Below are 22,888 nucleotides of genomic sequence, written 5' to 3' on the forward strand. Positions count from 1 at the left end.
ATTTGGAAATACTAAACATTTTCGAGTTTTAGAACATTTTTTAAAATGAAGTAAACAATCGTTGAACTTCTGAACATTTATTGAAATTTGGGAACAAAATTTGAAAACGGAAATATTTTTTATTTCTAAAGATTTGTTAAAAAAATGAAAATGACATAGGAAAGAAAAAAGAAACAAAGAAAATAAAAAAGGAAAAAGGAAAGAAAAAAGGAAAAAGTATAGGAAAACAGGAAAATAACGAAAAAGAAACAGAGAAAGGCATAAAACCGGTTCATGAACCTTCCCTTTCCTTCTAGAAGGTTCTTAAAACGAGAAAAAACCGGCTAGAACCTTCCCAAAACCGCCTGGCACTGTAGCACGTAATTTGCCAATAATTAGGCCGGCCCATGTCGATCGCTGGTCGCTGCCGTCTGTGCGAAGGGTCGATAATCTGCCGCAGAATGCGGCAGATAGGATTCCGTAGGGGAAGGAGACGCTGTTCAGCCATGATCCCACCGGATAACACACCGGGTTTTCTTTTTAGGCACTATATGACTCACTGGTTGCTTCTCCCTTTGTATTTTCTTCTTTAAGGGGCCTCCCTTTTTTTCGCTGGCTGAGAGATGGGCCAAGCCCATGTAGGTAGAGCTACCAACCCACGTAGGCATAGGCGAGAGTCCTAACATCATCTCGCTTGTGTGCCATTTCTCAAAAAAAAAAAAAACTCGCTCGTGTGCCGCTACCCCTCGCTTTGACAGCTAATGTAAGTATCCACACCACGGATAAGGATGTTGGGTTCCTAGGTGTATATACACCCTATATGCAAAAAAAGTAATTACAAGGAAAGTAAAAAAATCTGAAAGTAATTTTGAAATAAAGTTGACCTTCTATATTGTACTCGTAAATAATATCCCGTGAAGAAAAAATATCCCATTACTTCAGGAAAAAAAGGTCAAATAGGTGTAAAGAGTAACTTCTATATAACAATAAATTATTAATTTCCACGAAGTCAACTAGTGTTTTTTCTTCGCGAAAATTTATATACTAGTGTAAAAGAAAGTCAAGTTTATTAAAAAAGTCCTCGAATTTTTTGAATTTTTTAAGTACTAAAAGAAAAATCTCATATAGGGCGTATATACACATGAGAACCAAACGGCATTTCCCTGCACACCACTGGCTTTACCGAAATATTCTGTGGCTCAAATATTTCAGGGATGGTGCCAGGATACTTGTGACCTAACACTGGACTGCCCCTAAGAGCATGTTGAAGGTCGCGCGCAATAAGTATTCTAGCTAGAAATTCGGGGGAGTCGCACTGCGCCCACCTGCATTTGTAACAATTCGTTGCAGTTGCTTTAAAGAGTGCAATGGAAGTCGTGTCTGACATTTGCTGTGTTGGTCATTTCTTGCTTCTACAGTGAAGAAGGGTTTGAAAACTTGAGACGGTTCTGAACAATATTTACACCGTTCTGCATAATTTGAACCAACAGTGTGCACTAGCAGACCTTAGGATAAAGTGTTTGATGTATCAGTCCGTATCGCTCGCAAAAAAAAATGCATCAGTCCTGAGGTTGGCAAGTTATTGTAATATTGCTCTAGCAGTCTGTAAAATAAAATCGGGTAATCATGGCTTGCAGAATGGAATTTCACATTCTTAGCATGAGCGATGCGTTGGGAGACAGTTTGGGTTTGCTAACAAAGGTAGGTATTCAAAGATCTTCTCAAATTGCCGTGAATATAGAAATTATCGGTCTTTGTAGTACTAATAGCAGAAAACATTATTTAACAAGCTACTAGGATTAAATTACCGTGGCGTCTCTACGAATGCGGAAACGTTGTACGAGGAGGCACAGTGAAACGGTCGCAAAAACGATGGTACGAGCAACAGGGAATGTATCATCACGCCATCACGCATGCATGCTGGCGCCCCATAAGGCCATGAGATCCCGACCGTTGGACACGATAGCAGCACCCAGATGGGTCATCGATTCCATGGCCCACAAGAAAACCCCTCCCATAACAATTCGAACAAGTATGGATACATCATCTATAGGATAACTTCCCTCTCGATAGTTCTTTCTGATATCCACGATCTCTCCTGATCTGTAATGTAATGCAGTACGGATGGGAGCACTGATCGATCTTGCATGTGACGCTGGGCGGCTCATTCTACAGGTTTTTACAGGTTGAGGACCATTCGCTCTTCTAATTGGCCCCTCCTGATTTTCATCGATGAGCCCGTGCATCTTGATCAATCCTCGACCAATCACTATTAAGCAACCTGTAAACCTCCTGTAAAACTCCGTACGTCTAGCAAAGCTCGACGCTGGGCACCACCGCCGGTCCACGTACGAGAGGCGACAATCCTCAGTTGATCACACGCGCGCCTAGCCTGTCCAAACTACAGTACGTAGTACACGATGTCGTGTCTTTTCGTCGTAGGTGCGCGCGGAAACCACAGGTCCACGTGCCCGCGTAGTACCCCCTCCCTCTGAGTGATGAGGCCATGACTGTCGCCCTTGCACACAACCCGTGCTGCGTCTCCTACGCCATGGTTTCGTGTCGACGTATGCTGTACGGTCGCTGTGGTAATTAACGACTGGTGCAGCGTGCAGTAAGATGTTAGTGAGGCACCAGTATGCAATCTGCTGCACCAGTCATGGCTATAGGCACGCTTGTAGCCTTGTTAGGGCATCACCAACGGGAAACGGCAACATGCAAAAAACCTTCCGTATCCGTTCACGGACTGAAGTCGACATCCAATGCTATCCGTATACATTTAAATTATTTTTCAACAAACTGGATGAAATTCATACAAACATGATGGATTTCATATAAACACGGCGGATTTAACTACATTTCAAACATTTAAAACAAAAAAGGAACCGTCCCTAAACCTATCCTACGGCGGCGGTGGCGCCCGGCTTGCAAGCCCATGTCGCCTTCCTCCTGCCGTCTCCATGAGCACCAGCAATAAGACCGTAAAGTGAAGGTGCGGTCTCCGGTGAGGAAGAGTAGAACACGGGAGACGGACCGGCCCACAAAGGACACCAGGCCCCGCCGCCTCCCGTGCCCTACTCATTCTCAAGGAGTCCGCGCCTTTGTTCGTTGCCTGGATGTGAGGTCCACGAAAGAAATGGTGGCGCTTTGGTTGTCGTCGTCCCACAGGGCCGGCTGATGGTTCGTCGGTGGCGCGTCGGAGGTGCAGCTGCTTATGTTCTCCTCCGTGGTCGCCTGCAGCTACACCTCCGCAGCTACCGCTTCCTGGCGAGCGGCGACTTTAGTGCGGAAGGCATCATAGATGGCACACTGCTCCGCGATGAATTTTTGGTTTGTCGTGTCCATGGCCGCCACGGCCTCCTTGCTCGCGCGCTCGCTGTAGATCTGGCCCTTCGCCTGCCGGTGCTGCTCCAAGAGGAACATGTTGCACCGTTGTTCCTCCTGCGTCTACTGGAACACCGACAAAGGCGCCGATCCAGGCTGCACCTCCTCCATGGTGGCGTTGAATTGCGCCTGCTCCATGGTGAAGTCGGCGTGCACAGGGGGGCGGGAGCCGGGGCAAAGCCACCGGAGCCCATCTCCATCGTGGTGTTGTCCTCGTCGTTGGAGACCTCGGGTGAGCTGGCCGACAAGCCGGCCTCGATCCTCCTGCAGGGCGGCTAGGCCAAGCGACGGCAAGGGCGGCCACCGCGTGCTTCATCGTGCTTTCCCCTGGCGGTCATGGCAGATCAGTGCAAGGGAGGAGGATTCGGAGGGGCTTGTGTTTTGGTGTGGAGTTAAACGGGTGTGGCCGCCTTTATATAGCGCATTCCGGTGAGGCAAGGCGTCTGGGTGCGTCAATGCACGACATCGGAGTGGGTTTCTCGACCGGCGAGCCTGCTTAGTGGCAGCAGATGGACGACCAGCGGCATTGAACAGGCGATGTAGATATTCGTCCCCTTCCGTCCAGTCACGTGTCTCCGGCATTGAATAGGCACAGACACCGGAGACCCGTCGCGAGCGGCGCCCTGGGCCTACGCCGGAAGTAGTGAGAGGTCGCGTCCGTCCTGAGTCGTCTTTCATGTTGAGCGGTGCGCTCTACAACGGTATGAATGCAGGCAGCTGCCGCCGGGCGGGAGAGTGTGCGGAAGGGGGGGGGGGGCAGTGGCGGACCTAGCCCACTGGGTCAGGGTGGGCAAACAGTGCAATTGTACATATAATTTTATTTTTTTAGCTTTTTTCACATGGTATAAAGCCCACTATCCAGCCTCTACATCTGCCGGGGGGGGGGGGGGGGGGCAGTGGCGGACCTAGCCCACTGGGTCAGGGTGGGCAAACAGTGCAATTATACATATAATTTTACTTTTTTAGCTTTTTTCACATGGTATAAAGCCCACTATCCAGCCTCTACATCTGCGCGGGGGGGGGGGGGGGTGACCAGGGCAGTCAGAAACGGGCTTGAGACTGTCCGGACTCCCGCAACCTCCCCATGTTTGTCTCTAGTTTGCGGGGGAAATCTTGTCTGAATCGTCCCGCAGACCGATACAGATCGTGCCCGAACAATGTGGTCCGGACGGTTGCGGGAGGTTTACGATCCGCCTTGGAGATGCCCTTAGTAGTGGTGAGGTGGTTTTTTTTTATCAAGAAGGGCTTGCCCCTTTCGATTTTCATTACTGAAAACCACACAGTTCTACAAAAGAGTTCAAAAGTAAACAAAAAAATCCAACCGGACTCAACAGGATCAGATAGCAACCCCCAACGACCAACAAGGGTCAGCCACACCACATATTCCCAAGTCCATAACTGCCAGACCGAGTTCAAACTACCCTGAGAGCCATTACATCAACGCAGAAGCAAAAGTAGCAAAAAAAAAGGAGCCAAGGATCATTCTACAGGAGCACCAAACATCAGGTTCACCCCCTGAGTATTTCTGTGTGGTGAGGTGGTTGTATACCATAACGGAGTTATTATTATTATTACTTTAATTGGTCATTTGCATCTATGCAACCGTGAGAAATACACCGTACAAGAGCAAGCAAGCCATCTGCCGTAGTACTAGTAGATGCATGGGATCGAATTCCTTCCATGATTTGGCCTGCATGCTTGCGAGCAATTGGTGCCGCATCGATCCGTCAAAGATTCCGCCAGCCAGCTTTATATGATGAGTGCGTGCGTGCGTGCGTGCGCGCGGCGAGGTGTCAGAGCACGACACAAGGCTGGTTGTAATGGGTAGTATCATAAATTAGTATCATGTATATGATACTACCTTTGTAATGCATAATATTATATGACAGTATCATTGATGACTTTATTTATTGTCATGCATGACACATATTAGTGTAGCATTTATTATGATACGGTATCATGATATGATATTCAACCCTCTCTTATTTCATTTAATTCTATGTCACATCATCAAAGTTGCCTAGTTGGCATGTATGATACTAGCTATGATACTTCCATTACAACCAGTCCAAGAGAGCAGAACACAGGGCAGGTCCCGAGTTTTGAGCCCATGATCGAGGTGTCCCGCTTGTCTGATTCCTCCGATCCGCTCGATTCACGCAACATAATAACACGTAGCTGGACGTCGGCCGATGGCGTCCGAAAAACTGTCTGTTGCGATGCGGCCAGTTGGGCATGATCGCTGTTGAGTGACGAAAAAGAGAACGGACTCGCACGCACCGTGCTCCGCAAATTCGGCCAGAATCCGTGGCCGGGACACACGTAGTACTAAGACAGTGTCCACGTGTAACTTGTAGTACTGTGTATGCTCAATTGCTCATCGGTTTCTTTGCAAAATTCTCTGCCACTGCTGGTCGCTGTGCATCTACGGGTGTCGGAACCACGCGCGTACAGTACGTAGTACTCCTAATGTTTATCAATGTACCAACCTCAAGTTAAAGCAACATTCTTTGAGAGAGAAAAAATAGTTGAAGCCAGCCACGTCAGTTTCTGTAGCGGGTTTTCGGGTGAGGTCCTGTACGACAAAACGGCAGATGAGGCACATAAAACAGAGGGCGCGCATAAATCGCCCCGCGAAATCAGTAGTGCCCATGTCTCGATTGTTAGTACTCCTACTTATCTTATGGCGCTGTCACTGACGACTGATGCAATGCAATGCAAAGCTTCGAGGAGTAAATTAGAGATAAAACAACAATGTGAAGTGAACACTGCCGATCGAGTTTTGTAGTGTCTCGAGGACGAACATGCCTCGTGGACATGGGCACCCTCTGGGGCCTGCCCATCACGGCATCTCCGTTTATTATCCTCTTGTGGAATAGTGTGGAATTTTCTGTCTGTCCCCCTCTATGACTGTAATCACGTCTAAACAAATGCGGTGGCCTTTTCGATGTCTTTTCTTTGCCGGCGGTTCTCGATGAGATACACGAAAGGAAAAAAGACACACGATGTTGCAGATTACATCAGAGAAGAAGAACGCGCTCGATCTGGTAGAAGCGTGATTTCTTTAGAAACTAGACAGTTTTCGTTCATTTAAGCTTAATTTAAATTATAATCATCATCATAAGATTACTCACATGGCAAATAACGAAACATGTAGCATATACTCACTTAGAGCAACTCTAACATACCTGCAAAAGTCGCAAACCCGCAAAATTCCAGCGAGTATACGGGCTCAGCCCAATTTTCTAGTCAGAACAGAACCCGTATACTCGCCTGGCCCGTAAATTTTTTTACCGCGGCCTACAAACCGGAAGCTCCTATACGGCGCTGCAAGCGCCCGTTCGCGCTCCTGGCGCCTGCAGCGCCCCGCACTGGACCGGCCCACGAACAAGCAGCAGCAGCAGCAAAAAATCCTAGGAAAAATGTTAATTGTGTTGGGGATTTGAACTCGCGCTTCTGCATTCTGCGCGCGTTTCGCTAGCCACTGCAGCCACCTCATAATACTTACCATTGGTACTGCATGTTATTTAAGTATAATTACGGCTGCGCTGGTCCAAAATTTAGAAGTTCCCAGATTAAAAAGAAGTTCACGAAATTGTTTCAAAAAGTAATGGTTCAGATATTAAAGAAAAGCTCACGAAAATTGAAAAAAGTTCACTAGTTCAAGAAAAAGTTCATAAATTTGAAAAGGTCCACTAATTTCAGAAAAGTTAACGAATTTTAAAAAGTTCATGAGTTTGAAAAAAGTTCATGGATCGAAAAAGGTCATGAAATTCAATATAGTTCAAGAAAATTGAAAAAAGTTTGTAAATTTTCATAAAAGTTCACGAGTTTGAAAAAACTTCACGGATCGAAAAAGTTCACGAAATTCAATATAGTTCAAGAAAATTGAAAAGGTTCATCGATTTTCATAAAAGTTCACGATTTTTGAAAAAGTTCATTGATTTAGATAAAAAGTTTATCGGATTTTGAAAAGAGTTCATTGATTTCAATAAAAGTTCATCGAATTAGAAAATAGTTCATCGATAGTTTGAAAAAACTTCACGGATCGAAAAAGTTCACGAAATTCAATATAGTTCAAGAAAATTGAAAAGGTTCATCGATTTTCATAAAAGTTCACGATTTTTGAAAAAGTTCATTGATTTAGATAAAAAGTTTATCGGATTTTGAAAAGAGTTCATTGATTTCAATAAAAGTTCATCGAATTAGAAAATAGTTCATCGATAGTTTGAAAAAAGTTCACGGATCGAAAAAGTTCACGAAATTCAATATAGTTCAGGAAATTGAAAAAGTTCATCGATTTTCATAAAAGTTCACGAATTTTGAAAAAGTTCATTGATTTAGATAAAAAGTTTATCGGATTTTGAAAAGAGTTCATTGATTTCGATAAAAAATTCATCAAATTAGAAAATAGTTCATCAAATTCTAAAATAATTTCAATGATTTTGAAAAAAGTTCATCGAATTGAAAAAAAACGTAAAAGAAAGCTAACACAGAAAAACAGAAAAAGGTAAAAAGGAAAAGGGTAAAGGAAAGTGAAAGTTCATTTTAAACGAATAAGGTGGGTTGGTGTGCTGGTTGCGCCCGCGGTACTACGTGCGTGAGGTTCCCGGTTCGAATCACAGCAAGCACAGGTTTTTTTGCTGATTAAAACGGAGAAGAAAAAAAAGATATTGGGCCGGCCCATCGCGCGAGCGCTGCAGGCGCCGGTTCGCAAGCGGGCGCATATGCGCCAAATAGGAAATCCCCTACAAACCGCCCCCCACCCCAAGCAGCATATCTACGAGTTCGCGGTGCATTTGCGGGTCGAAACCCTATCCCCCGCCGTCGCGTCTCTCCGCAATTCCTCACTCCCCTCCTCACATTTCTCGCCGTCGGTGAGCCCCTTCCGCCTCCAGCCGCCATGTGGGGCCGCATGTGGAGCTCCGGTCGTGGTTCCGGGAGCAGATCCGATGGCGTCGGCGACCCCGAGCGCGAGCGGCGTGTCCGCTCGGACGGCGCGAGGAAGCGCGGGGCGAGGAAGTGGACGAACAGGGGCCTCTCGCCGCCGACGAGCTTCCGCGTCCGCGAGATGGAGGAATACGACCGTCGGCACAGGCGCACGCCCTCCTCCGCCACGGGCTCGTCCTCCGCCGCGAGATCTTCCCATTCCGTGAGCTCTTCCTCTTCCGGCGCGAGCCTTCTCCCCGTGAAGAGGGAGTGGTCAGAGGAGCCGGAGGAGATCGAGGTCGTCGCCGTCAAGCAGGAGCCCGAGGAGATCGTGTGCCGCGGCATCGTTGGGCCCGAGGACTTCATCACCAATGTCGATGCGGTCGCGGCCGCCATTGCTGAACGCAGCTTGCGCGAGGAGGCGGAGCGCCGACGACACCACAAGGAGCTCGACGACCTCGTGTTCCAACAGGCAGTCGCGGCGAACCTTGCCGCCAAGGAGAAGGACGACGAGTGGCGGCGGATCTGCGACGAGCAGAAGGAGAAGTACATCGACCTCGGCAGCTCCGACGAGGAGGATTGAGCTCCTCCACCGCGTCATCCATGGCCACGAGCTCGCCGCCATGAGATCCCCACCCTCTCTAGTACCAGTAGTGAATGTAGTATATAGTATGAACTAGTGTTTGTAATGAATTAGTGTTTGATCATGTAGTATATGTAGTACGTGATGAACTACTACGGTTGCAATTTCTCCCGCGAAACTTTTTTTCAAATTATGCAGTTTCATATGCGGTTTCTGTTCGGCTGCGCACATTCTCAACCCGCAAACGAGATCTTCGTCAAACTGCAAACGCGTTTTGCAGGTCGGGATTTTGCGGGGTCTGCTAGAGTTGCTCTTACACATGCCAACGAAGAAAAGAACAATTCACACGAGTTCATTATTGGCCATGGTGATGAAGATGAGATAGTCGTACACCATAGAGAAAGTAGTCGAAGCAGACGGACATACGGTCATTGCGCCTTGTGTATGTTTGTCTGGCTGATGCTTTGTGAGTTTCGTCATGTAGTCTTAAGGTTTCATGCTTTGTGAGTTGTTCGCGTGTGGTGTGATTATATTCGTTTTCGGTTGATTTTTCTTTAACTAAATGAGAAATTCTCTTCCGCTTCGGGAAAAGGAAAAGAAACTGCAAAGGAAAACATGACATACAGGGGAGAAGCTAAACGGCCGTAATGCAGTTTTATTCCCTTCAAGAGTGAGCTTCAATGGGCGAATCAGAGTTCACAAATGGTTACTACAAGTTACAGAACCGACCCAAGCACGATGAACTACTCCACTTTTTAGGCTCTAAATTAGACACGCGACGAATCGAACGAAGAACGAGCATGCACACGGAAGCACAGGCAAATGTAGCGCAAATTTCCTATGCTTCGATACGCATGTTCCACGTCATGGTGAAGCTCTTCCCCAGCGGCAACGCCAGCACGCCCACCTCCATTGTCACGCCCCTCTTCTCGCCCTCCGCGGCGTCCTCTTCTCCTTGGTCCCGCACCTGAGCGGCGTCCGCGGCCACGAAGTAGGGGCTCGACGTGGCGACGATGGTGGTGCCGTCCGCGCCGTCGACCTGGATGGCGAGGTCCTTGCCGGTGCCGTGCAGCCCCGGCATGGTGAAGTATATCTTCATTTGCTCCTTCTTTCCTTGGTGCTTCCTTTTGTCCCTCACATCCTTTTGAGTTATCATGCCATGCAAAGTTTTTTGCAAGGTGAAAGATGCGGCATCGCGCTTCTCGTAAATCTTCTAGTTGGTCTTGCCCCTTGGCCTCTTCACCGCATCTCCATCCCCAGCCACGGTCGTCGGCCCTCCTTTCTTTTTTAGAGCGGCATATTGATTTTTGAACTTGGGGTAATCTTTGATGAGCGTCAAACAATGTGCGAGAGTGAATGGCTTGTTCTTATGCCGGACCTTGAAGGCTTCAAAGATTGGAATGCCTACATAGTCAAAGAGAAGGCCGCACTTGTAATAGCGAAGGACACACGATGCAACAAACATGAACATGGGAAGAGGTCATACCAAATCGCTCACGCCTACTCATGGGACGGGCATCAACGCTCTCAAGCTCAGCACAAAACTTGTTGCATTCTTATTGAATGGATCACCGTCTCTTTTGGATTGACTTGATGCCACGGTTGCTCGCAAACTTCCTCCGTTCATGAAATCTTTTATGAACTCTTGTCCAAAAAACTGAACCTTTTTGCTCGGCACCCGTTGGGGATATAACTATTAGGTATGACCCGCCCGAGTGGGGCCGGGTTATACCTATGGCGATTCATCATAAGAAGCCCATGAGGATATCGAAGATGGCGGTTCACAGGCGAGGGCCCAAGGCCCAGGGGCGACTTAAGGAACGTAGGAGTAAACCGCCATATGTGTAAGACTTGTATTGTAAGGCATGTATAGTTAGCCACCGAGCCGGACACGTTGTCTATGAGCTGGCCGGGACTCCGTGAGCCACCGGGCGTCAACCTGTGTATATAAAGGAACGACCCGGCGGCGGTTCAGGGCAAGAAACAACAGATCAAAAGCTAGGTCAAGCGTAATCGCTCCCTGGTAATCGAGACATAAGCAATACCACCTCAAACTGGATTAGGCCTTTACCTTCACCGCAAGGGGCCGAACCGGTATAAATTCATGTGTCATTTGTCCCGTTTAACCCCTTTATGCTAACCTAGTCGCGATGGCTTCACGACTAAGTCCTTACGCTAGGACATCTGCCGTGACTATTCCACGACAGCACCGGTCTTTGGATTTTGGCCTATCTCCATCCAACTCTCGCAAATCAACATGTCTTCGTCTTTGGTGTATGATTATGTGCGAATGCGTTGCCTTCTCCTTTGTGCTTTGGCTCTTTGGATGAGCTCATCGATATGGCTCCTCATCAATGTCGACGCCCTCTTCTTCCTCATCTTTGCAATAGATATCCTCATCTTCATGCCATGAGTTCCCATGGTCGTCGGCCTCTTCTTCGTCGGCACCATGTTGGTCGCAACCGTATAGGTTTTGGGTTTTGTCGGGATCGTAATCGTGGCCTTGGCCCTCAATGTGGAAGGCCCGCCGTCCGGCGACGTGGAAAAGCGGATTGGAGGAAGCTGCCACGTCGAATGAAAACCGGTTGTCTCCAGCGTTATGGAGGAGCTCGGCGACTGGTGCTGCGGATGGCGAACGGCCGATGAGCCTGTGCTCGACACGACCATGGCGGCGGCGGAAAGAATGGCCGGCGTGGGTCGGCACAACCCTAGCATAAGGAGGGTGTTCGTCGTTCCTACCTATGTGGCCTTGACGAGGATGGCCTTGTTGTCCTCTACGGCGGCCTTGTGCTACGCGGCTGCGGCCTCGGCGATGAAGTCGGCAGCGACTTTCTTCTTCGCTTGAACAGTCCACCAGGCCCACCTCTTGGCTGATTCATGGTCGAGCCGCGCGATCTTCGCCGCGTGAGCTCCGACCATGGTTTCTTCAGGCCGCTATTCTTTGTTGTCGCGGGGTGGGCGGTTGTGGTAGCCGGATCGACGGGTTTCTTCGAGGCGCCGGCCATGGAGGAGGGAGGGGAGGAGGGGCGCGGGAAGGTTTTTGGGAATGAGTGAGAAAGTGGGAAGGATGTGTCCCCGACAAGCGGGCCAAGGAAGGGCATGGGCGCGTGTCCCGCCTATTCGTGTGTTGTCCGTTTCGACGCAAATGCGGCCCAAATTTAGGCTGGGAGTGGGTCGGCGGCGAAAAAAATGTACTTTTGTCCGTTTGCTCCCGCACGTTGAGCCGTAGTATGTGTCTGTTTCTCATCAAGAACTGCCGGTTTGAGGTCACGCATTGGAGTTGGCCTCACTACTTGAAGAAGACCTTATGATGATTATAATTTAAATTAGGCTTAACTAAAAAAATACTGCCTTGTATCTAAAAAGATCACAATTGATTAAGAAATAAGTAAGAAAGAGACATGGTGTCGGTAGGGGTATCTGCAGTTTGTTGGACTATCTGGAAATTAAGAAATAGTGTGGTTTTTTTATAACAACAAAATAACTGACCCTTGTGTTCCTGTGAATCTAATTGTGAAAATGTTATACGATTGGCCTGTTTTGCAGATAAATCCAGAAAAAACGAAGCTAATGAGGAAGGGCGTAAAAAGAGTTGAGTTGATTGTTGCGGAAGTCTTTAAAACTATGTTGTGGGTGGAGAAATAGGCACATGATCGGGTTGGATGCTCCTTCACTCAGCGTGGTGCCGCCTTGAAGACTTCTGAAGATTGCAAGAAAAACTCGACTTTAGAACTTGCCTTTTATCCCTTTTTCGTCATTCATGACACCGGTAATAGCTCCCCTAGTATGGTTATGTAAGGTTGTCTTATGCTTTTGCGCATAGAGCTGTAGCAGGGATGTGGTTCTCTAGCTGTGCTGTTAGGGACGAGACTTGTATGCTCCTTCGGCGTGTGCCCATCCGTGCTCACACGTATGTGGCTTGATTTGATTGAAACAAGATAAGGCCCGGCCCCACCCTTTTAAAATCAGGGGGAAAGATGATTAGATTAGAAAAAGAAAAAGAAAAAAGACAGCCGTAGGATGAAGTGGGAGCATGGGTGGGAGCATGGACAGGGAGCAGGCAAGCCGGATCCGCCCAAAGACATAAAAGTTTCTGTTATATGGAAATCGGAGAGGTCGCTCTATTCTTCAAAAAAAGAAGGGTCGCGCTAACTGCCACACGTGTGGCAGGAAGAGAGACGCACCACACGTCTCTAATGTAAACAGATTGCCACGTCATCGCATGCATGCATGCAGAAATCTTTTTGGATTTTTAGTTTTTAAAATGTTTTATCTCTTAAACGAAAAATCCGATTAAAAATCCGTTTTCACCATTAAATCTCCCGCGATGAGATCTTCGAAACTAGATCCCATGTTGATATGTTTTGATAAATGTTTTTTTGGATTAAAAGTTGTCATGTCTATTGCATATGAATTGTCATGATGTTTACACTGAAGTTGCCATGATATGTTTCAGCTATTTTCTTCTACATTTAAAAGTAAATTTTGACATTTATAAAACGGGGAATTAAGAAACTAGACTTGCCATGAACCATAAACTAAAATTGCCATGATACATGCACATAAAATTGCTATGGTTCATACAAAAAATAATTTTCATGGTCAAAGTACTGGAGTTGCCATTGTCAAAATACTAAAATTGCCATGATCTACAAACTAAAATTGCCACATGGCAACTTTAGTTTAAGCCCTATGGCAACTGCAGGGTAAACATCGTGGCAACTTCTGGCAAAAAAAAAATTCATCGAAACATATCAACATGGGTTCTAGTTTTGAAGATCTCGTCGAGACGGATTTAATCGTGAAAACGGATTTTTAGTTTGCTTTTTTATTTAGGAGATACAACATTTTTAAGCCGAAAACCAAAAAAAAAATCTGCTGATGTCATCTATTCGTACGTGGCAAAATGAGTGGTGATGGAGGCGTGTGGGCGATGTGCAAACGCCCACACGTGTGGACGTTAACATTTCCGAAAAAGAATCTAGAAAAATCACGCTTCTACCAGATCGAGTGGGTTCTTCTTCTCCGAGTAACCTGCAACGTTGTTTATCTTTGTCCTTTCGCGAATCTCACCAAGAATTGCCAGCAAGAAAAATATGCGTCTCCTTTCTCATCAAGAACTGGCGGCAAGAAAAATATGCGCCTCCTTTCTGGACATCAAAAAGGCGCGCGCATTTGTTTAGACCTGATTACAGTCGTAGAGCTAAGACAGACAAAAAAGTGCACACCATTCCCCGAGAGTAATAAACGAGGCATCTCCACGAGGGCGCCCATGTCCACAAGGCATGTTCGTTCTCGAGACCCAAAATCTTTGCATCAGGTTGGTCATAGTGGGAGTAACATAAGTAGTAACATAGATGCCACATAAGCAAAAGTGATGATGTGTCAAGTAGTTAATGAGGAGAGAGACAAATAGAATAACATAATATGTTACCATCACCTAGCGGTTCCCAATGCTAAATGAGTCTATGAAGTAATAAATGAAGTGATGCATGACACTACATATATGTTACTACCCACTATAAAGGTAGTAACATAGCCTAGTAACATATACATGTTACTAGTCTAAGTTACTCCCCACTATGACCAGCCTCAGTCGTCAGTGAGAGCGCCAAAAGATCCTACTAACATGGGTGCTGCTTTCACGCGGCGTTTTATGCAGGATCTCTGTTTGTTGTGCCTCATCTCCCATTTTGTCCCATTTTGTCGCTACAGGACTTCGTCGCGGTCGCCGACACCACCCAAAAACACCTAGATGAACTGACGTGGCTTCAACTCTCTTCTTTTTTCTTCTGAACGGATGTTGCATTAACTTGAGGTTTGTATATAGACAACACTACTATACTTAGTACGTACTAGTACTGTAATGTACGTGCATGGTTCTGACACCCGTAAATGCAAAGCAACGAGCAAATTCACAATTCAGGCAGAGACAAGTTTGTACAGAAGCTGGGCAGACACGTATATCCCGGCCCGGCCACGGATTCTGGCTGAATCGGCGGAGCACGGTGCGTCTCCATGCCTGTTCACTTTTTGGTCACTCAACATCGACTGTACGCATCAGCTCATGCGTGGTGGTAGATCATGTCGACCATGGGCGTCTGCGGTGTAGTGGCGTGCATGGCAACCAGCATTTTTGGTACGCCACCACTCCAGTCCAGCTACGTGTTGCGTAAATCGAGCGGATCGGAGGAATCAGACAAGCGGGGCACCTCGATCATGGGCTCAAAACTCGGGCACCGTGTTCTGCTCTCTTGCGTTGTGTTCTGAGTTCTGACACCTCACGCACGCACGCATGATACCGCACTCATCGTTTCCGAGAGTATGCGTCCGGTGGACTCGATAAAGCTGGCTGGCGGAATCTTCGACGGATGGAAATGGCGCCAATTGCTCGCAAGCAGAGCAGGCAGGACAAATCATGGAAGGAATTCGATCCCATGCATGGCAATATTTTGACCAATTAAAGCATCTCCGATTGATGATGTAGAGTTCAATACCCAAAAATCCATTTACCTTAGATCACCAGCCTCAAATGGAGTAAAATACAACAATAACAACACCTGGAGATGCAAATTTGCATCTTCATCTCCAGTGACGTAAAACGGCGCATGGTCGCTCGCCAACCGCTAACCGCCCTTCAATGCCCTATACACCCGCATCTTCTTCCTCAGTCCACTCGCCGCATTGCCGCCTCCACCCTCCCGCCTGTCGCTGCCGTCGCGCGCCAGATCCAGCCACCAACCAGCCCCCGCCGACGGTTTCGTTGCCCGCGTAGAATCGGGCCTGATTCTCCACATACGTCGTCGCCCGATTCGCCACTTCTGTCACATGATTCTCCACCCCCAAACCCTCGCCCAGCCCCACCCCACCGCCGCCCGCCCCGACGCCGCTACCCCGATTTGGCCGCCACGCACCCGCCGTCGCCATGCCGCCGAAGAAGATTCCAAAGAGCAAGACAGGGTTCTTCGCGTGCGTGAAGCCGTCTGTGAACTTTGGCGTGGAGTTCGACGACGAGGGCCGCCACTTTTGGCTCGGCACATACTACACCACCGATAAGGCCACCCGTGCGTACGACGTGGCAGCGTGGCATGCCAGGAGGCCAAGGACAGATCTCGACTTCCAAGAGATTGAGTGTCGGGCGGATGCGGAGTTCCTCATGCCAGAGGGTATCCAAAAGAAGAAGAAGAAGAAGAAGAGGCCGACCATTCACGTTGAGCATCTGGAGTATGTCAAGGTTGAGCGTGAGTTCTTCTGAAAGCGCGGGGCCGAGATGAAGAAGAAGGCGGTAAAGAAGGAGGACAATGCCGACCCCTCGACAGTGATCCCCGTCTAGTCCAAGTTGGAAAAATGGGATGACTCGGAGGGGGAGGGGGAGGGGTGCGACAACCCGAACAAGGGAGAGTTCTGGGAGCAGTTCAAGAGCTCCGATGAGGAGTAGTTTCATCTTCGGTGCAGTACAAGTAGTTGTTTCAACTAGTAGTTCTTGGAGTAGTAGTAACTTGATGGACGTAGTTGTTTGAATTAGTAATAGTTGTCTAATTTATGTTTTAATTTGAACTATGTTTTAATTGAAGTAGTAGTTGAACTTGCAAGTTTTACATCACAAATATACATCATTTATTGGTGTTGGAGTTTTACATCACTAATGCTTTTTACATCTTAAAAAAAGCCAACTCCAATTATACTACATCATCGGTTGGAGTTTGCTTTTTTTGAAGATGTAAAAAGTATTTTATTTTTTTGCTAATGTAAACTATACAACACCCACTTTTTTTTTCTTTTTTTGAAAAGGGGATTCCCCGGCCTCTGCATCAGAGTGATGCATACGGCCATCTTATTAACCAAATAAAGCAGTGCCAACATGGTTCCAAGGTCTCCAAAAGTAATAAAAAAGCAAAGAAAGCTCACACAGAGCCAAAAAGGGCTAGAAACACCCACTAGCCATGAAAAGACACCACGACCGGCTGGCTAAAACTAGATAGGTAAACTACATGCCTATCCTATTACATGACCGTCATCCAAACCAGTTGAAGATATCCCGAGCTACCATCTCCCAGCGGAAAGACCCACTAACCAAATGCTCCCTGACCTCCGTCGGGGTGAGTAGTGACCACGAACGGATCAGTACCGTAGTTCGGAATAAAACCTGCAAAAAATGGATACATGATATTCTGTTAAAAACCAAATCATTTCTGCAAGTCCAGATAGTCCACATCAAAGCGCAAACTCCAACCGAATGTGTCTCGCTAAGTCAGGCTCAATCCCATTAAGCCATGTCCCAAATAATGCGTTAACAGAATTCGGTGGATTGATATTAAAAGCGATGTGGACCATCTGCCAAAGTACTTTGGCCAACGGGCAATCAAAAAAGAGGTGTTTGATTGTCTCATCCCGATCACAGAAACTACACCTAGTAGGTCCTGTCCAATTACGCTTTATCAAGTTGTCCTTGGTTAAAATAACTTGTTTATGGACAAACCACATAAACACTTTTATTTTCAAAGGAACTTTGACATCCAAACATGCTTGGAGGTAGGAATGGAGTTCGAATTAATAACATCAATATACATTGATTTAACAGTGAATACTCCAGACTTAGTCAATTTCCAGCGTAATTCATCAGGTTGTTGAGAAAGCTGGACCTCCATCAGTCTCCTAACTAGACGGAGCCATTCTTCCCAACGATTGCCCGCTAGCGTCCGTCGGAACTGAATATTAAGGGGGATAGATTGAAATACCGATGCGACGAACACCTCACGTCGTTGAACAATACGGTACAAAGACGGATATTGGATGGCCAAGGGTGTCTCGCCGAGCCAAGTATCCTCCCAGAAACGTGTACTAGTGCCGTTTCCAATAACAAACTTCATCCTATTAAACAAAGATTGTTTGACTTTCATCAGACCTTTCCAGAAAGGTGAATCGGTCGGCCTGACTGTAACCTGGGACAAAGTTTTTGTCTGGAGGTACTTGCTGTGAAGGATTTGAGCCCACATGGCATCATTCTCCGTTGAGAGCTTCCACAGCCACTTGCTAAGAAGGCATCTGTTCTTAACTTCTAGATTCTCAATACCGAGACCCCCTTGGTCTTTCGGTCTACAGATGATATCCCATTTAGCAAGCCGATATTTTCTTTTAAGCTCATCACCCTGCCAAAAGAAACGCGATCGATAGAAGTCCAGTCTCTTCCTAACACCAACTGGGACCTCAAAGAACGATAGGAGAAACATAGGCATACTCGTGAGCACCGAATTTATCAGGATTAATCGGCCTTCGTATGACATGAGCTTACCCTTCCAGCAACTCAGTTTCTTCTCAAATCGGTTCTCGATGCACTTCCACTCTCTGTTTGTCAGCCTACGATGGTGGATTGGAATACCTAGGTAAGAGAAGGGTAACTCTCCCAACTCGCACCCAAACAATTGCCTATAAGCCTCCTGTTCGTCTTTGGCTCTACCAAAACAGAACAGCTCGCTCTTATGAAAGTTAATCTTTAACCCGGTCAATTGTTCAAATAGGCATAACACAAGCTTCATATTTCTCGCCTTGGCCAAGTCATGCTCCATAAAGATAATTGTATCATCAGCGTACTGAAGGATGGATACACCTCCATCAACAAGATGAGGTACCAATCCACCTACTTGACCATTTTCCTTAGCCCTTCCTATCAAAATTGCTAACATATCCACCACAATGTTAAACAGGATAGGGGACATCGGATCTCCTTGTCTTAGGCCTTTATGTGTCTGGAAGTAATGACCTATGTCATCATTAACTTTAATTCCCACACTACCTTTTTGCGTAAATGATTCAACCTGTCGGTGCCAGGCTTCATCAAAACCTTTCATACGCAATGACTGTTGGAGGAATGGCCATTTGACCTTATCGTACGCTTTCTCGAAATCCACCTTAAAAATTACTCCATCTAATTTTTTGGAATGGATTTCATGGAGCGTTTCATGCAGGACGACCACCCCTTCAAGGATATTTCTGTCCGGTATGAAAGCAGTTTGGGACTGTTGCACCACAGAATGCGCAATCTGTGTGAGCCTATTAGTCCCTACCTTGGTGAAAATTTTGAAACTAACATTGAGGAGGCAAATCGGCCTGAATTGCTCAATTCTCACAGCATCCGTTTTCTTAGGAAGCAGTGTGATAGTTCCAAAATTCAAGTGAAATAAGTGAAGCTGTCCAGAGAACAGATCATGGAACATAGGTAGCAAATCCCCCTTAATAATGTGCCAGCACTTTTTATAGAACTCGGCCAGGAATCCATCCGGTCCGGGAGCCTTATTGTTTTTCATCTGTGCAACAACATCAAACACCTCCTTCTCAGAGAACGGGGCACCGAGAATATCATTTTCGGCAGCCGATAGCTGAGGCACATCCTCAGTCCTGGACTCATCGAGGGACACACAATTATCCTCCGGAGGTCCAAATAACTGCTTGTAATACTCGGTAATATATGTTTTTAGGTTATCCTGTCCTAAAATAATGCCCTCATCTTGTTCAAGCTGAAAGATACGCTTCTTTCTGTGCTTACCATTAGCTATCAAATGAAAGAATTGAGTATTCACGTCCCCTTGGACCACTTTGCAGACTTTAGCACGCAAAGCCCACTTCAATTCTTCTTCGCGGAGCAGTTCTTTCAACCTCTTCTGCGCCTCATTTTTAACCAGAAGCTTAGCTGGCATTAAAATAGTGGATTCGGCCTTTATGTCCAGGGCCTGTATAAGAGAAAGGAGTCTATCCTTTTCAATCTTATACACATCACTGAGGTGCTTAGCCCAACCCCGTAAGAAACTTCTCAAATGCCTAATCTTATTCTGTCAACGCTCGATCGCAGTCGTGCCTCCTGCACCTCTATCCCATTCCCTGGTAATCAAGTCCAAGAACCCCTCGCATTCGAACCATCACATCTCGAAAGAAAAGGTGTTCTTGTTACCCATGTGGTTCGGCTCCCCTGAGTCCACGAACAAGGGTGTGTGATCGGATATTCCCCTCGAGAGAGCTTGCACCATAACCAGAGGGAACTTTTGTTCCCACTCCACGCTCGCAAGAACTCGATCAAGTTTTTCATAAGTTGGGTTTGGCAGAGCATTAGCCCAGGTAAACTTTCTACCAGAAAGCTCTATCTCCCTCAGATCCAAGCTTTCAATAATGGTATTGAACATAAATGACCATCTGCCGTCAAAGTTATCATTGTTCTTCTCCTCTCTCCTCCTGATGATATTGAAATCACCTCCAACTAAAATTGGAAGTTGTTCTGACCCACAGATTCGAACAAGGTCCGCCAGAAACTCCGATTTAAGCTCGGGATGTGCAGCACCATAAACCGCCACCAAAGCCCAGTTAAAACCATCTATCTTAGACCTGACTCGAAACTTCACCGCGAAGTCTCCCATCACTATACTTCGGACTTCAAGCGAATCGCATCTCACACCGAGTAAGATACCACCCGATCTTCCTCGTGGAGGGAGGCAATGCCAATCGAAATCAATACCACCCACAAGAGAAGAAAGAAACTTGGGCGCAAAGTTTTCTCTACCAGTCTCTGATAGAGCAACAAAATCTAACTTCTGCTCTAAAGCTGCCTCAGCAAGGAACCTTCTTTTAGCCAAGTCCTTCAGACCTCTGCTATTCCAAAAGATTCCTCTCATATTTCATCATGGAATTTTTTAGTGATTCGAATCCTAGCACTCCTACGAACTGCGGAATCAGGATAGATCTTCCGTTTCCACTTACGTTTTGGTTTACTAGGCTCTGACGCTCGGTCCTCATAACCGGGTGCACTAATACTAGCAGCATCCTTCTCTAGGGGTACATCATCGTCCTCAGACTCATGATTTGGGGGTGCTAGATCCGCACACAGATTATCGAGCACTCTAACCCCTAATGCATCAATCTCATCATCATTCATTGGTTTAACCGCTGCAAGATTACGAATAGTCTCTAAGGCACGTTCCGCCTCCAAATCTAACAGATCATTGACCGAATTAGTAATCTCACTATCCGTGGCACCTAGTGAAACTCCTAATTGGTTTGCATTATTTATAATCTCCTCATTCGAAAAATGCAATAAAGAATTAGATATGTTGACGGACATACCAGAAGAAAATGCAGCCTCCTGCAGCTTGGCCGCCCTCATAGCGCACCACTGCTGCATATCATCCACCTTCCGGAGCTCGTGGATGCGAGCACTCATCCATCTCCCCGTTGAGACGGGGTCCGGGATCCCGCCAAAAGCAACAACCTCCTTCCTAGTAAAACCTGGCGCTGAGTCCCTCAAAGGGTCAGCCGAGGTTACCAGAGAAGGCGGCTGCAGGCTCCCAAGCCCCTCAGACAGGTGCCCCATGCCTGGGTCCACACCCACCGGTACGAACGGAGAGGGGATGACGGGGGCCGCCTGCCCGCGCCCTCTTCCCGCCCCACCTGCCGGTGCAGACGGAAGAGCCGTCGGTGAAGGAGAAACGGTCCTCCTGACCGCCGGGGGAGAAGGATGAGCCAGGGCCTCCTGCGCCAGCCTCCCCCCAACGCAGCAGCCGGCGCGGGTGTCACCGCCACCACCGGAGTAGCAGGAGCCGAGGCAACCTGCCTCGGGCTCCCTCCCCCGGCGCTGGCCGACCCCAACGTGACCGACGTCACCGACGTCGGGATATGAAGGGGAGACATCAAGGCCTCCTGCCCCGACCCCCCTCCCCCCAACACCAGCTCACAAGCAGCAATCTGCACCGGAGGCTCGACCACAAGAGGAGGAAGGGAAAGAGAAGCAACCTCCGGCTCCCTCACCCCAACTCCATCCAGAGTCCTCGCCGATGAGGCCCTCACCAAGCGTCCAAGCATAGAACCGCCAGCCCCCTCAAACTCCAACAGAGGAAGCGTGCGCTCAAACATATCATCAGAGTCTACCCGGCCACTCCAAAGTCTGGGAGACGCTGATGATGGCTCAAAGGACCCGAACCGCAATGAAGTCATAGGCACCGATGGCGACGCTGCCGGCTCAACCCCGGTCCCATCCTCGGGCAACTGAGCATCTGGGCGAGAGTCGTTAGACCCCTCTCGTGTGGACTCATCAGTCTTTGCCCCATTGGCTCCCGCACCACTATCACCCTCGTGCATATCAACATCATTCCCATTAACCGCATCAGCAAACAGATCAGTGTCCTCAAACTCAATCTCGAGCGGGAACACCTCTCCCCTATAAGTCCAGTTAACCACATCAGACACGAACTCAATATCCAGAATACTGACTAAAAGCCGGGCCACCCCATGAGCCCGGGTAAAAGCCATATCAACTCTCTCCGTCTTCCCAACCAACATACCCAAATTGGCCACAACTCGAACATCCTGCAAAGGCTTGGGGTCCCTACAAACCGCAACCAGACCTGCGTAAGCGGCTTTCCCTTAGGCTCCACCTTCTTCCACTCATGGAACTCCAGAATGCATGAAGTTCCAGGAACTCTACACAAACCAAAGCTCAACAACCGCTGCAAGTCATCCACCATGGGGAAATCAACCTTATTGACCTTATCCTCGAGAACCACCAGCTCCCACCGAAAGTCCCCCGGAGCCAGCTCCTGAAGCCTCCGCACGATCTGAGCCCCAGTGACCTCTCCCTGGGTAGCTTTCACAACCCCGGTAGTCAAGCTCGGGGTCTCCTCCGAAATCTCTCGCGCAGCCGGTGATTCAAAGAACATGAGCTCAGCACAGTAGACTCCATACACAGTCAGCGACGGAGCCTGGTCACGCAAGAACGGGCACTCCCCCGAGGCATGTGTCGGCTTGCCACACGTCTCACACAGATCGGCCACGCGCTCAGCAATGAAGTGGCCCTTCTCCCCACAACGGTAGCAAATCATCTTTTCCTTTTTGCGCGCATACTTGGACACCCTCTCAGCATCGTACCTGTCGGTATCCTCGGCCAAAGTCCCAGTCTCAGGAACCTCAACACTAGCCAAAGCAGTCACCACCTCCATCGCCTGGGAAGGAAGTGCAGTGGACGCGTGGTCGGCC

Source organism: Triticum aestivum, chromosome 3B (assembly GCF_018294505.1).
Source record: "Triticum aestivum cultivar Chinese Spring chromosome 3B, IWGSC CS RefSeq v2.1, whole genome shotgun sequence".
NCBI classification, from domain to species: Eukaryota; Viridiplantae; Streptophyta; class Magnoliopsida; order Poales; family Poaceae; genus Triticum; species Triticum aestivum.